This window comes from Primulina eburnea, chromosome 3 (genome assembly GCF_022965805.1).
Source record: "Primulina eburnea isolate SZY01 chromosome 3, ASM2296580v1, whole genome shotgun sequence".
NCBI lineage: Eukaryota > Viridiplantae > Streptophyta > Magnoliopsida > Lamiales > Gesneriaceae > Primulina > Primulina eburnea.
In genome coordinates, this window is record NC_133103.1 from 31387946 (window position 1) to 31404319 (window position 16374).

The window sequence follows — 16374 nt, forward strand, 5'->3', positions numbered from 1 at the left end:
GAGCTATGGCTCCCGTGTTGTCACACATCACCGGGATAGGAGCAACTCCATTAGGAATGACGCCCAACTCTTGGACGAAATTTCTAATCCAAACAGCCTCCTTTGCTGCAGCCGATGCAGCAATGTATTCGGCCTCAGTGATGGAATCCGCAGTGCTGTCTTGCTTGGAACTCTTCCAATAGACAGCACCACCATTGAGCATGAATACGAATCCAGAGGTTGACTTCGAGTCATCGATATCGCTTTGGAAGCTAGAGTCGGTATAGCCTTCCAATTTCAGTTCTCCACCCCCATAGACCAAGAACAACTTATTGGTCCTTCTCAAATACTTGAGGATGTCTTTCACAGCTTTCCAGTGTGGAAGACCAGGGTTATATTGATATCTACTCACTACATTTAGTGCAAAAGCCACGTCAGGACGTGTAGATATCATCCCATACATGATGCTACCAATCGCAGATGCATAAGGAATGCTTGTCATCGCCGCTATCTCTGCATCAGTCTTGGGAGACATAGACTTGGATAGGACACACCATGACACATTGGTTGTGGGGACCCGAGCTCTAACTCTTTTCTTTGGGATTAAATGGATCATTAATATAAAAAGTGGGTCAAATTTTTGCTTTACAACATTACTTCTAATGTATGTATACAAGCACAAGTCTTATTTATATTACAACATACAAACATATCTTGTTCTAGTACATTTGTCCAACTAGTGTTTAATACAATAAAGCAAATAAAAATAATCCAAGTCTACTAAAAACCACTAGTCCTCTGCTGCGCCCGTAGTCTCCACGCTATATCAATCTCGTCTCTGTCTCGACCCAGATCCTGCCCCACCTGTTGTTATGCACACATACAGACATAACAACAGCCGGAAACTCCGGTGAGAACAAATCCCAGTATAAACATGTATACATGCATATAATCAATCTAGACATGAAACATGCTATTATGAATGACATCTGAACCATGTTGGAATTCAAAAATATTCACATTACCTTGTAGCACTTGATGAGAGAAGCTCAAAACCGCAATCGGATTAAAGTTTGGGTATCTAAATCTTGTAAAATCACAATTTAAAGAACCTAAGAACATGAAGTTTCCTCTCTCTGAAAGTATCGAATCCTGCTGAAATGAAGAAAGAATCGAAGCAAACTTATATATATCTTGCATGGTTACCAACACATGGCTCATCCTTTGACATACACGTCTCGCGCATATGCGCGACATCACCCGCGCATATGCGCGAGACCTACTGGTCTCGGCAATGTAATTCACAACACCTCGCGCATATGCGCCATTCTTTTCGCGCATATGCGCCAAAGCTTCTGGAGGTGTCGCGCACATGCGCCACTTCATGCCGCGCATATGCGCCAATGCTACTGGAATTGTCGTGCATATGCGCCACTTATCTTCGCGCATATGCGCCAACTATTCTGTCCTAATTTGAATATTTTCTCCTCTTGTCCATGTATTTCCTATTCTTATCTCAATTAACACTCCTCATTATATATATCATGCATACTCATATATTCCGAGTATTACGTCAATGAGAACTAATAATCTCGAGCCTTACATTGGTAGATGTCCTCTCTTGGACTCATCCATCGAGAACCGCTTCACGATGGTATCAATGTATGTGGACTGGGTGCGACCAAGCAATCTTTTTGATCTATCTCTATAGATCTGTATTCCTAATACAAAAGATGCTTCACCTAAGTCCTGTATCGAGAACTTACTTGCTAACCATATCTTAGTTCATTGCAACATTCCTACATCATTCCCAATGAGTAGAATGTCATCAACATACAACACCAGGAATGTCACAGCACTCCCACTGACCTTCTTATACACACAGGGTTCCTCACGATTCTTAGCAAAACCAAACTCTTTGATTGTACTATCGAATCTGAGGTTCCAACTCCTAGATGCCTACTTTAGACCATAAATAGATCTCTGAAGTTTGCATACCATATGCTCACTTCCGACATATGTGAACCCATCAGGTTGAGACATGTAAATCTCTTCCTTAATATCCCCATTAAGAAAGGCTGTCTTGACATCCATCTGCCCTATCTCATAGTCATACCATGCAGCTATGGCTAGCAAAATCCTTATGGACTTGAACATTGCGACTGGGGAAAAGTTTCCTCAAAGTCAACTCCTTGCCTTTGAGTACATCCTTTTGCCGTCAATCGCGCCTTGAAGGTCAATACCTTCCCATCCGCCCCAAGTTTCCTCTTGTAAATCCATTTACACCCTATGGGAACAATTCCCTCAGGTGGATCCACGAGATTTTACACTTGGTTCGAATACATGGAATTCATCTCAGATTCCATTGCTTCAAGCCACTTGGATGAATCAGCATCAGATAATGCTTCCTTGAAGGTCCTTGGATCACATCCATGGTTAGGCTCATCTTGGCCCTCTTCAAGAAGCAGACCATACCTCATAGGTGATCTCGAGACTCTCTCGGATCTTCTAGGAGCTTATATCTCCTCTCTTGGCTCTTCGGGTGTGGGTTCTACAATTGTGGGTGTCTCTCGAACCTCTTCGAGTTCAATCATCTCGTCTTTTCTATCCAATAGTAATTCTTTTTCCAAAAAGGTTGCATTCCTAGAAACAAACACCTTTGTTTCTTGGGGATGATAGAAATGATATCCAACCGAATTCTTTGGATATCCCACAAAGTAACATAAAATGGATCAACTATCCAATTTATCTTCCACTACCTGCTTCACATAAGCAGGGCTCCCCATATTCTAAGATAAGAATATTTGGGAGGCTTACCCATCCATATTTCATATGGTGTCTGCCTTTGAATGGACTTTTAATGGAATATCCTTCAATTTTAAGTTATAGAGATCGTTTTCAAGTTCACCAGTACCAATCAAACATTCATTCATGTAAATGTTGCAAAAACCTTTGCAAAATAAACAAGAATATCCATTTTTATCATCATAGAAATGGAAACAATGTTTTTCACAAAATTAGGTACAAACAAAACATCTCATAAAATTAACTTAAAACTATTGTTCAACAGCAAGTAAATATCTCCTATGGCCTTGGCAGCAACTCTTGCTCCATTGCCCACCCTCAAGAAGGTCTCACCTTCCCTAAGCCTCCTACTTCTTCCCATCACCTATAACTCATTACAGAGATGTGAGCCACAACCGGTATCCAATACCCAAGAAGTAGAGTTAATTGAAATGTTTACTTCAATATAGAACATACCAGTTTCCAGAACTCTTCTGGGCCAGATATTCCTTGTAATTTCGCCTCCAATGTCCAGGCTTCTTGCAGTGATGACAAACATCACTAGTCTTGTCAGCCTTAACTGGTCTGGCTACCTCAATGGGATTCGGAGATTGCCTCATCAAGGGCACGTTCTTCTTGGGACGTTTGAAAGAACGATTCTTTCCATTCCCATGTGGATCAATCTTCGTACCAGATGAAGAACCCATATAAAGAACCAACTTCTCTTTCTTGATGGTTGATTCAAACGTAACAAGCATATTCACAAACTCCTCAAGGGTCGGCTCCATCTTGTTCATGTTGAAGTTCACCACAAAAAGATCAAATGAGCTAGGCAATGATAACAGCAACACGTCGGTGGTCAACTCCGAAGGAAAGATCGGATCCATGCCAACGAGCTTGTCCACGAGCCCAATCAAATTCAGGCCATGCTCATGGACCGAGGCCCCATCTCGCATGTGCAAAGTGATCAGCTCCTAGACGGTAGCATGCCTAAGAGGCCGTGTTTGCTCACCAAAGAGATCCTTGAGATGCAAATGAATGTCAGCAGCACTCTTTTCATCCTCAAAACGCCTCTGCAGCTCATAATTCATAGAAGTTAGCATATAACACCTGGCTATCAAGTCATGATCACACCATTCCTTGTAAGCCTGCAATTCCTCAGGAGTGCAGTCAGTCGGAGCCTCAACAGAGGGCAACTCAGTCAATGTATATGCTACCCTTTCCGAATTCAAGACGATTTTCAGGTTTCTTAGCCAAGTGAGGTAATTAGGTCCAGTTAATATGTGTTTGTCGAGTATTACGAATATCGGATTGCGAATCGAAGACATTGTCAATTTGTACTGAAAAGTAAAAACAGATAAATGTTGATGACTATTTTAAAATATTTAGTAAGATATGATGTTTGGACTTTTACTTCATAAATATTTGCTCCCACTGTTTTGACATCTTTCACTACCCTCTAGTGAAAACGGGAAACTCCTTTCCTCAGTAGGTACGTAAGGTCCAATTAGCGAATTATGATCCCGAATAATATCAGCCAATCATAATTCCTAAAAGGTAGTTTCCAATTGCATCACAATGCAACCCTCTACGTAAACTTTTGTCTCACGTTTGATTAGGACCCAATAATATGACATCGTTCATCTTCACGTGTCAAGCCTTACCCATCGAAGTTGAACGTTAATGGACGGTCGCCATGAGTTCCCTCAATAATATGAGCCGAAATCATGGGAGTTCCAAGTAGTTCACATCACCATGTCAATGGATGTCACAGCTTTCTGGCACCCAGGGCCCCCCCCCCCCCCAATAATAAGAGCCGAGCCCCGAGTACGGGTAGCGTTCATCATGCACCCATTGTCGATGAAAGACATGGAAATTATTAACAAATTTATAATTCCCCTTTTCAGGGTTGATATTAATTTTGAATCTTATTCAAAATGAGGGTTTTTAATTTTGAAAGGTCTCATCATTAATTTTATTTAAAAGCTCGCCATGTTTCATCGTATGTTTGCCGGATTCATGCAACTTTGTTATTATCATAATAATAACGCACATACTCATTATTTATAACATATCATGCATATATTATAAACAGTAAACAAAACAAGGATGATCAATCGCCCCAAAACTAATGGCCCGTGTGAGCTAAACACGGGCCTAGGTCCAATACTAGGGAAATGCATGGGATGCAAATGCAACTATTACATTAGCTTCCAATATTTACATGTCTTCGATCTTCATAATCATCATGGCCACCATCGTCCAATCTTGATCATCCACTATACTAATATTTACAAATAAATATCCATGGCAAATAGGGATACATCTCATGGGATGAGAACGGACCATAAACCAAGCCCACTTTATAAATTGATAATTATTACAATCATTCAACACAAATATCCTAGCATACACCTAGCAAATTGGACTTGGGCTTTTGATCATCCTTCATGCATAATATCACATATCATACACCATCAATTAATTATCACAATAATTAATTGATCCAATATTATATATCTTGATCCAATCACTAACCGCCACGATTATAAACTAAATTAACAAAGTATACAAACACCTTTGTCTACTTTCAAATTAATTTATTTATAACCGAATTTCTTGTAAATCACAATTTACTATAAATAATTAAAGTCCAACTTCAATTATTTATTTTATGAGAAAAATTTGCAACTTTTGTAATTTTAAACTTAAGGGCCCAAAAATATTTTGGCCCATTTAAAATTCACAAATATGTTAGCCATCCAATGGCCCAACAACTCAAGGTCCATGACACTTTGATATTCCAAAACACTTTTGGAAACCCTAGTCGTCATCGCCGTCGCCGGATTCCGGCAATTTTTTTTTTAATTTTCAATGGAGCAGTTCGGGCAGCCCCTCGGGCTGCCATAGCTGCCCGAAATGGGCAGCCCCTCGGGCAACCCGAGCTACCCGAAACGGGCAGCAACATGCTGCCCGAAATTCCCCACAATAAGCCTCGGTTTTTTGGTTGCAAAAATACACAAAGCTCTGGAATGGCAAGAAATCGTAAACTTAGCTCGGATACCACTTGAAAGGGGATCGGTTACGTTGACCGGAAGCGCAACGAAAGTTCAAAAAATTTATTTTCATCAAGAATTTTTGGTCACCACAAGAATGTGTAGCAAATACAATAAAAAACGCATGATTGTGGATCCAACTTTGTTGTTAAACAACAAAGCTCTTGAATGGCAAGAAGATCTACAAGCTTCCTCCTTCGTTCAAAAATTAGGTCCACCACTTGCTTGGTAAATCCCCTCTTAATTTGCACTAGAAAATCAAGAGGATTTTTCAAGGAGAAGATTATTTCTTCCTCAACACTTGAAAAAGAAAAGAGATAAAAACTTGAAGGAGAGAACAACTTGAATTTCGGCCATTGCTTGTGGGAGGGAAAAGTAAATGAGTTGTCTTGTTTTGTGAAAAAATAGAGACCGACTTTTGCATGCCAAGCCTTGGAGCCACAAAAAGTTGTCTCCAACTCTTCACCTCCCATGCATGCATATATTATATGTTTTTTAAAAATTAAAAACCATGGACTAAATTTAATTATCTCAAACATATTTGAGACTAATTAAACATTACTTGAATTTACTCAAGTCCACTAGTTAAATAATTTATTTAAATTGAGCTCCACAAGACTCAATATAATTTAATTAATTCAACACTTGAATTAATTTAATTATTTGGACTCTACTAGGTCCACTAGTGTTTAATTAATTCAACACTTGAATTAATTTAATTTAGTCCATAATAATGTTTATGAAAATCACAATTTTCAAATACATTATTCACTTGGCCAACTTTTAATTTAGGAACACATTCATAAATTAAAATTTACATTTCTCTCATAGAATTCATAATTCTATTTTTCTTTACGCTTATAAACTCTTTTTAAGCCGTTCAACACATTGAACTATTTTACTTCTCAACGGGATCTAGAAAGCAAGTACTTGTGTGGCCCTCAATGGTTCACTGATACAACTACCCGTGGGTTTACATCTCCATGTGATTCGGACTAAACATGTCCTTATATGAGCATACCCCAATTGCTCCATTCTTATTTATCAACTTCTTGATAATAAGAACGTCAAAACTCAGGTCTGATAGTACCCAACCAATCATGTTAAACGCCTAGCAGCATCGCTTACATGATTCCCTAGGTATCAAATGATAGTGCCTGCAAGAACCATTCAATTATGGTTAGCGTACAGTACGGTCCCTTCAACTCATATATCCCGACCGATTCGACAACCATTGGTATATCGAGAGTTGTCAATGAATCGATACTATGTGTCATGTCGTAGTTGCATCGATGGTGTAATCTATGAAACCCCTTTCATAATTACCACCATACTCTGATCAGAGATTTCAAACTACATACACATGATAACACATAGGATATCCATACCCGTAGGTAAGCGGTGAATCCCCGACTACAATGCATCGACTCCTATATGTTTCGACATAACACCCAACCTTGCCACCTGATGACCCCATGAGAGTCGGTAAACAAGCCAAAGTGAAACGCTAGCATATAGAGTCTCAATGTTGTCTCGGGTCATAAGGACTAATGGTATACAACCATAAACTAGGACGTTTCCAATCGATAAGTGAGAACCACTTGAAAAGTCCTTTATAGAGGGTTGTTCAGTGCACACTACCAGGAGCACCTATCTGCATGCTTGGACATCACAATGTCCCCTACCAAAGAAACATGGTACACACATCGCAGATACTAGTCTCGAGCTCTAGCGTCCTATATCCTTCTTAGTGGCGGCTGAATCGACTAGGAACCGTTTAGAATATACAGTATTACAAATATGAGTTTCATGATACTCATCATATGAGCATCTCATACTTTCTACTATTTGTATATTCAAGGGCTTTATCTATGCAACTAGCATGGGTATACAGATAAAGAAGTGCCAAAAAAATAAATTCAAATATTATTAAAATAAAGATTGTTTATACATAGAGTTTCATTGTGAACACTCGGCCAACACTTGGCTCGACATGCACCTACTCTAACACCAAGTTGTCTAATCTGGCAGTCCAGTCTTCTTTCCTAGACCGAATCTTTAGAGGTCAGCCTTCAGATGAGCATTTACAGAAATGGAGACTGAAGGATGAAGCCAAGGACAATGTACTCTACAATAGTATTGTGAGGTACAAAGAAAAGATGTGGGTGCCTAGTGTTGATTCGATCAGAGGGGATATTTTGACAGAGGCATATACGTCTCCGTATTCCATCCATCCAGGGGGTACCAAGATGTACAAGGACTTACAGATGCTGTATTGGTGGCTAGGGATGAAGCGGGACATTCGCCGATTTGTATCTGAATGCCTCAATTGTCAGCAACTGTAAGCAGAGCATTAGAGATCAGTAGGGATGCATAAACCGCTCCCTATTCACGACTGGAAATAGGAGAATATCGACATGGATTTCGTTGTTTGATTGCTGAGGTTATTCAGAGGGTCTAATGTCATTTGAGTTATAGTGGATCGACTTACTAAATTGGCACACTTCTTACCAGTGAAGACGACTTTCTCCATGACTCAGTATACAGCGCTCTATATCCGGAATATAGCCCAATTGCACGGGATCCCAGTTTCTATTTTGTCTGACAGGGACCCGAGATTCACATCGTCCTTTTGGAAGAGTTTACATGCAGCTATTGAGAAGAAGTTGCTATTTAGTACGGCATTACACCCTCAGACAGATGGCCAGTCTGAGCGAGTGATTTAGATATTTGAAGATTTGTTACGAGCATGTGTGATCGATTTCCATGGTAATTGGGAATCGAAACTACCCCTAGTGGAGTTTACCTACAAAAAGAGTTTTCAATCATCTATAGGTATGGCTCCCTACGAAGAATTATATGGAAGGAAGTTCAGATTGCAGATTCATTGGGATGAAGTCGGTGAGAGATCGGAAATTGGCCCAGAGATTTTTCACCAGAATGCAGACTTAGCGGTCAAGATCCGAGAAAGGATGAAAACCACCAGAGTCGCCAAAAGAGCTATGCTGACAAGAGAAAAAAAGATTTCAAATTTGCCGTAGGAGACAACGTATTCGTGAAGATAGCACCTAAGTCCGAGATTCATTGGGCCATTCAAAATTCTTGACAGAGTTGGGACACTTGCTTATTGTCTAGCTCTACCGTCGAATCTGGCCGGAGTACACAATGTGTTCCACGTTTCGATGCCGAGGAAGTATATGGCAAATCCTTCGCATTTTTTGAGTTATGAGCCATTGCAGATGGCTCCAGATCTGTCATATGAAGAAAGACCTGTACGAATTCTAGATAGACAAGAGCAAAGACTTCGAAACAAAGTGACCAAGTTAGTCAAAGTACGTGGCTGAATCAATCAGTGGAGGAGGCCACTTGGGAGGCCGAAGCAGATATGAGAAGTCTCTATCAGGAGTTGTTTGGTAAGATTTAATTTCGAGGACTAAATTTATTTAACTGAGGGAGTAATTTTAGAACTCAAAATCAGTACACGTAAACCTATGCATTTATTAAATTGTTAAATTATTTATTTAATTTTAAAATAATTTTAACGATGCATGATTTATGATTTGAATTATATTAAATTATTACATGTTTATTTGAAGCACGTTAAAATATTTTCTTGAGTTTTATGTTTCAGGCGAATATTCAACGTGGGATCTGGAAAAGAGACCAGTAATAATTTAGACTATTTATGAATAATGTGGTTTTTTATTTGTAAGATTTTAAGCTTTTCAAAAATACTAATTTGAATCGTTGGGGATTTTAGATTTTGAAAATTTGACATATGTGTATTTTATTATAAATATGGGTTCTAGTAAAGTTATTGGTGGATTAATAGTATTGGATTAGTATTTTAATTAACCTGTTAATTGGTTATTATATATTTTTGTTAGTCTAATTAAGCTCCTAATTAACTCCCTAATCACCACATATATTTACTCACACGTTACAACACACACACACACACACACTCATCGGCTTTCACACACACACACACACACACACACACACACTCTTTGGGATTTTCTTTTTGAAAGAAAATATAGGGTTCTTAAGTTCCTCTAGTAGCCAACCCCTTTCCCCTATGGTTTTTAAGCACTCACGTTTGATTAATAGTAAGAAACGTGCCACAAGTCGTCCCAGATCGGTTCACGCTTCTTCTCGCTTCGATATTCGTCGTATCGTGAGTAAAAATCATCAATGCATGTATACTCTTTCATTTTTCGGCATCGATATTGTCATAGTAAATATTTTGATGCATATTGTGTGTAAAAATCCATATATGTTATGCAAAGTTTGAGCGATGATGCTTGGAACAACTTTTAGATATATATATAAAAAATGAATCTGCTGTCATTTCAAATACTGCGAAATTCAATCGGTTTTCTGGAAAACCTTCAACATATAAAACGTATTACTTTTTGATATCTTCGATTTGACAATAAATTCGTAATTTTTGAACAAGAGACGAGTGAGTTATGATCATTATCGTTTGGCTGCTCAAACTGTGATGCTATCAAAATGTGTTCTTCATGTTTTCTTGAGGTTTATTGGTTGCAGGCTTCGTTGGGAACCGTCGGGTAGTCACTACTACATTTAGGTATGTCATGTGTTGTGATTAGATGCTATTTGGTGTTTTGTTTTGGGTCGGAAAGGGTTTGGTTATAATAGAAATCGTGGGGAAGCGAATTATGTCGAATTTCGGGTTTATGGGATTGTGAAGCGTTGTGGTTGTGTGTTATTGCTTGGGGACGTTTGTATGGGTTTGAGTCAATGCCATAGCGTCCTAGGATGGGTCTCGATATGTTGGTTCACAGTCAGTATGATCGAGTTATGAGGATTAAGCCACAAGCGTAGTGATTTCAGCTGGTTTCCCATTTTCCTAGGTAGACAGACCCGAAGCCAGACCCTGACACGGGGTCCGTGCCCTTGTTTCTTTCGAAGTGTGAAATTACAAAGTCTACACGGACCCAGACCCGGTCGCGTACACGAGGTCCGTATTTTCCATTGCTTGGGAGATGTTCATACTCCATATTAGGATTGTTTCGGGGTCGATGTCATGGTTAGTATGATGATTAAACATTGTTAAGTCCCGAGTGGTCTAGAAAGTCATAAGTTATTTAATTACTTCGGTGGTGAGTACGATCAGTACGGTTAAGTTATGGAATTTAAGTTCCATGAATAATGTGTTAGTATGTGCAGCAGTAACCCAAGCGAGATCCAACGAAGCCCTCAACGCTATGTAAGTATGTTCGACGTGCAAAAAAAATGTTTTATGTTTTTGAGGTATGCAAATTGTTTTGTGACCAATTATATTATGGGTTTGGAATCCGGAGAACATTTCCAAGGACCTCTGCACCTCGGTAAAGCATGACCAGGTTTTGATCAGGATTGGAAAGCGGTAAAGCATGACAAGGGACCAATCCACCAGGTAAAACATGACCTGTGATCTTATGTATGTGGGAGTGGATGTTCGGTCGAAAAGCTGTGATGATCCCTGCTAGCACAGTATTGTGGTTTAATCTGATCAGGCGCATTATATTATGGGTCACTTACTTTGAAACATATCTCTATACAAAAAAAAAATGATGATTATGCATGTTTATGTATGTATGAAGCAAGCACATTTATGAAAAATTTTATGAAATGATGGCACGTCTATGTTTATTTAAGTATGTTTAAAGTTTAAATATGTATGTGCTACTTTAAAATGCATATGGTTTTATTATGTATTACTTGATATTCTAAGTTTATACATGTTGAGTCTTCAGACTCACTAAACTTGATCGATGCAGGTGAGGACGAGTACGGGGAGGCGAGAGATGGGGACCAGTGAGTTGGCTCGGACTGTGCGGAGGACTAACCTGAGGACCGCTTAAGTTTTCAAGAATTTGATACATGTTAAATTCATTTACTCTGATTTTAACGAAATTACTTCATGTTGCTTAAACAAGTACTTTTTGCAAGCTCGTTTTGATTGTTACATTGATGACATAGAAATAGTTTGTACTCGTTTATTTCAAATATTTAGTCAAGAATTTTATTTATATTGTTTTTTGAAAGATTATTACTTATTTAAGAAAAAAAAAATTCCGCAAATTTTACGTAGTTTTAATGTATGGTAGGTTACAAACAATGTTACCCATCCACTGAGACTTGGCCTTACAGCTCATCGTACACATATATCATCTGTCACAACCAACTCCGATCCCAGCCCTCAACAACATCATCATTTTCACCACTTATAAAAATTATGCATATACGTAAATTTTTCTTTAAATCAAGAATGTAACGTATTTTACGTAATTTTATAAAGAATCATACACATGATAATATAAACATTTAAAACATGTAAAATCGTGTTTAGGGCGCTGCCAGGACTAAAAACTCGATTCAGGTGCAAAATGACCATTTTGTCCCTGGAAACCCTAAAGACCATTTTGCCCCTGGAAACCCTAAATGACTATTTTGCCCCTGGACCTCAAAATTTCAACCCGAAGCTTATCAAGCTCCTTAAAACACCCTAAAACATATTTATAAGCATTTCTTAGACGTAAACTCGAGTTCGATTCCAAACTTATGTGATTCGTTTTAAAACTTGGACCAGGGTCCCGGTTTTATCCCGAATCAACCCGAAACTTAACCAAACTTTTCCCAAATTCTTAACACACCTTAATCACATCCAGCCCTTAAACCATCTAGACCAGTCCACTAAGCCCATCGAATAGCCCCTGCAAGCTGCTGGATTTTCGGCCCTTGCGAACCTCAGACCCTAGTAGCGCCAAACTCATGTTTTATCAATCCTAGACCTAACCCTCGAGGACTAGCCTTGGACCAGCCCTTCCTAGCCCATCTTAGGGCCCTCCTGGACGAACCTAAGCACAACTCAGAACCCAATGCATGCTGCAAACAACTCGCTAGCCACCCAAAACGCACAACCGTTGTGGGGACCCGGACGCTAATCATCTTTGGGATTTAATTATCAATTAAGATAAAACAGGGTCTAAAAATTTTTCATTTTAAAATATAACTGCGGAAGGTAATGGAATATAAATACTATACATGTCTGTATAAAATACATTTCAGTATTAAAGTACAACAAGCTAATTTAAGGTGCAACTACTAAAGTCCAGTAATAAAACCAAGTCTACTGTAAGTCCGGAATCACCACGCTACACTCGTCTTCTCTCCTCATCATCTTGACCCTGATCCAGTCCCATCTGTTGTCATGCACACATACAAAACAAGACAACAGCCGGATAACTCCGGTGAGAAATAAATCCCAGTATAAAACATGGTAAACATGTATATACATAAAATAATTCATGAAACATGCTGTCACGAATAAAATCAAAACATTAGATTTCATAAGCTATGAAATCTAATCACAACAAGCATGCACTTCAAATCAGCTAAACGTGCATATAAACAATCTAAATCATACAAACATGCTATCATAACTGAAAGTAATAATGATGGGTCCCATGATCTAGGAGCCACATCCATATGAGCATGCAGTCCTAATCAAATCATGTCTAGACTCGACTCAACTATAACTCTAGGGATCCCGGGGTGAATAAGACGTCACTACCTACCCTCCAATCGGGGTAATGTACGTCTCACTCCTAGACTTCGGTCTGAGCTGTATCAACGGCGGCAATAAGAGTAATACCTACTCCTATGCTGAGATACACCGAAACGTCTAGCTATTTGACAATGCCTGTCAAAGACTCTCCTATCTTAGATGCAATGAATAAGAATTTGTAAACACAGCATAATCATATCCATAACTGAATATCTCAATTATCTTACCTGCTTGAATACAATTCTATAATCAAAGCATAATCAGGTAACAGTATAAACAATAATCTAGTATGTGATTTTATTGGGAAACTCAGATTAATCTAATTTGAGTTATGCTTCCCGAATATCACATGAATTATACCTTTGTCTTCCTGATCTGATGAAGAAGACGTCTCGAAGTCGAATTTGTCCATATCTGATCTGTCCATATCTGATCTGAAATGACAATAACCAATACACTGTATCAATGTGTAATCCAATTCACAATCTGTCTGGTCAATATCTGAATAATCTACAATCTGATTCATATCAACAGTATCACAAGATAACAGAAACCAATACTGAATCTGATCAATCTGTACCACTGATGTTTAGACGGTATAACAATACAGTCTTGTAACCCCGTCAGTCTTAACATCCCAATTATAATATCAGAATTCCTAATAAATCTCAGTACAATCTATAACCTCAATATCTGTACACTTTAAAATGAATAACAGCATAATTCTGATAGCAATCTCAATCAAATCAACTCTAAAATTCATAACAATTCCATAAACAATCTGTTTCTAAATCTGACTTCGATTCTACAATATCTACGGTAGCAGAAATCCCATATCTGAATCGTATTCAATTCTAACAACATCATAAATTCAAATCTTGTCTAAACGTAATAAAACTTACGTCCAGTTGTAGCCTGTGTTGATAGGAACACGGTACTGAAGTCGGATTCTAATTAAGACGGACGGATTTCTCACAAAAGGCGTAAGGATTTCTGGAGGAATTTCTCGACCCTTTCTCGATTTCTTTCGTTTCTCTCTTCTCTGAAAGATTAGCATGTGTATATATATATATATACATTCGAAACATGCAAGAAGGCAAGTGGCTCGTCTCGCCTATTCCACGTCTCGCGCTCGAGCGGTAAGAAAGTACCGCTCGGGCGCGACACTTTCTGTTCAAATACTCGGGTGGTTATCCATTGGCGCTCGAGCGGTAATTTTCTACCGCTCGGGCGCCATATATTCTGCCCCAAGCCTACTCTTACGGAATACTGTCGCTCGGGCGGTTCTTTTCTACCGCTCGGGCGCCGAACATTCTGCCCAACTTCCATATTTGTGGTGGATTGGCGCTCGGGCGGTCCTTTTCTACCGCTCGAGCGCCGAAGGTTCTGTCCAACTTCTTGGCTAACCACGCAACAACGCTCGATCTCGGCATATTGGTTCATTTGAGTTCTTATGACTTCAATTACGTCACTCAATCAACGTCTGATTACAATAATTAAATCTCGGGCATTACAACCGTGACACTCCCTTCACCTGTCTCCTTCGTGTGGCCCTAAGGTCAAGACCAGTGGTGTTCGAGCCTTTCCAGTACATGACTCAGACCCACCGATTTCTAGTCCAAGGCCTGGAGCCACCCTCGCACTGTCGGCTTCCCTTCTATCATCCGATTTACCCGACACCTTGAACAAAGCTCTCGATCCAGACAATTCCCTCTCAAGCTCGACAACCCGAGAATCCAGCACCTATCACAACTTCATCCTCGACGTGTGCAGCCCCTTAAGGTCCTAATTCTTGCATCCACTTGCACCAAAATCAAGAAAACATGAGAATAAAACAAAAAGGATTTACTTTCATGTCAAATCTTTTCTAAAACCGAAACCTCGAGATAGATCAATAAATTCTCATGCATTTACATATACATGAACACATAGCATGAATGATGAGAAAAGAATAATACAAAGAATGCCGTAACGTTTTTACGATTGAAAACTCAAAGATACGCGCGTAGGACTAGCACCAGATAAGCGGGGAAGGAGCTTGCTTTGAAAATTATGCAGGAAATCGAGGTTGCTGTTGAAGAAGGTTTAAAAATAGCTGCTGATGGAGGGGAGGGGCGGCCGTGGGTTTGGTAGTAGGTTTAGGGTATATTAAGCTAGGTTAAGTTAGTATAATAACCTACTAATGGGTCCTTAATTAAATTTTAAAAGGATAAAAAGGGTGGGTTTTGAGCTCATTAAGCATTAACGCAAACCCATCAAGCCCAATAACACTCCCGAAATATATTTCGTTTTGATACATTTTAGAAAATATTGTCCGAACCCTCAAAAAGTCCTTCGAATCGCTAAAATTTGTGTACCGGTAAAAATATAACTCGGCAAGTAAAAATACCAACCAAGGCCCATTTTACAAAATCATACTTAAAAACACCTAATATTAAATAATTAAAATTAATTATTCAACAAAAATATTTTATTGATTAACCCCGGTCTCTGTTACTCGTTCGAACTCGAAATTCAACTTAAAGCCCTAATGCATGAAACATAAAAAAATCTTGAAATAAACCCTAGCCATGCAATAATCTTGCATTAAATGCATAAAAATCATTAAATACATATTTTAAATAAAACCCTAGATTGCATGCATTTAGGTTACATAGTTCGAATTTCCCGGACCTTACAATTCTCCCCCCTTACAACAAAATTTTGTCCTCGAAATTTAAAACATACTGAATAACTCCTCATCTTGGACTCCGTCTCCCAAGTAGCCTTCTCCTCGGAATGATTTAGCCACTTAACTCTGACCATGTGGATCACCTTGTTTCGGAGCCTCCTCTCATGTATGTCCAATATCTTAGTGGGTCTCTCCTCGAAAGACAGGTTCGGTGTCAGCTGAAGTGGCTCATAGTTCAGCACATGTGAAGGATTCGACATGTACTTCTGCAGCATGGAGACATGTAACACATTATGAACTCCCAC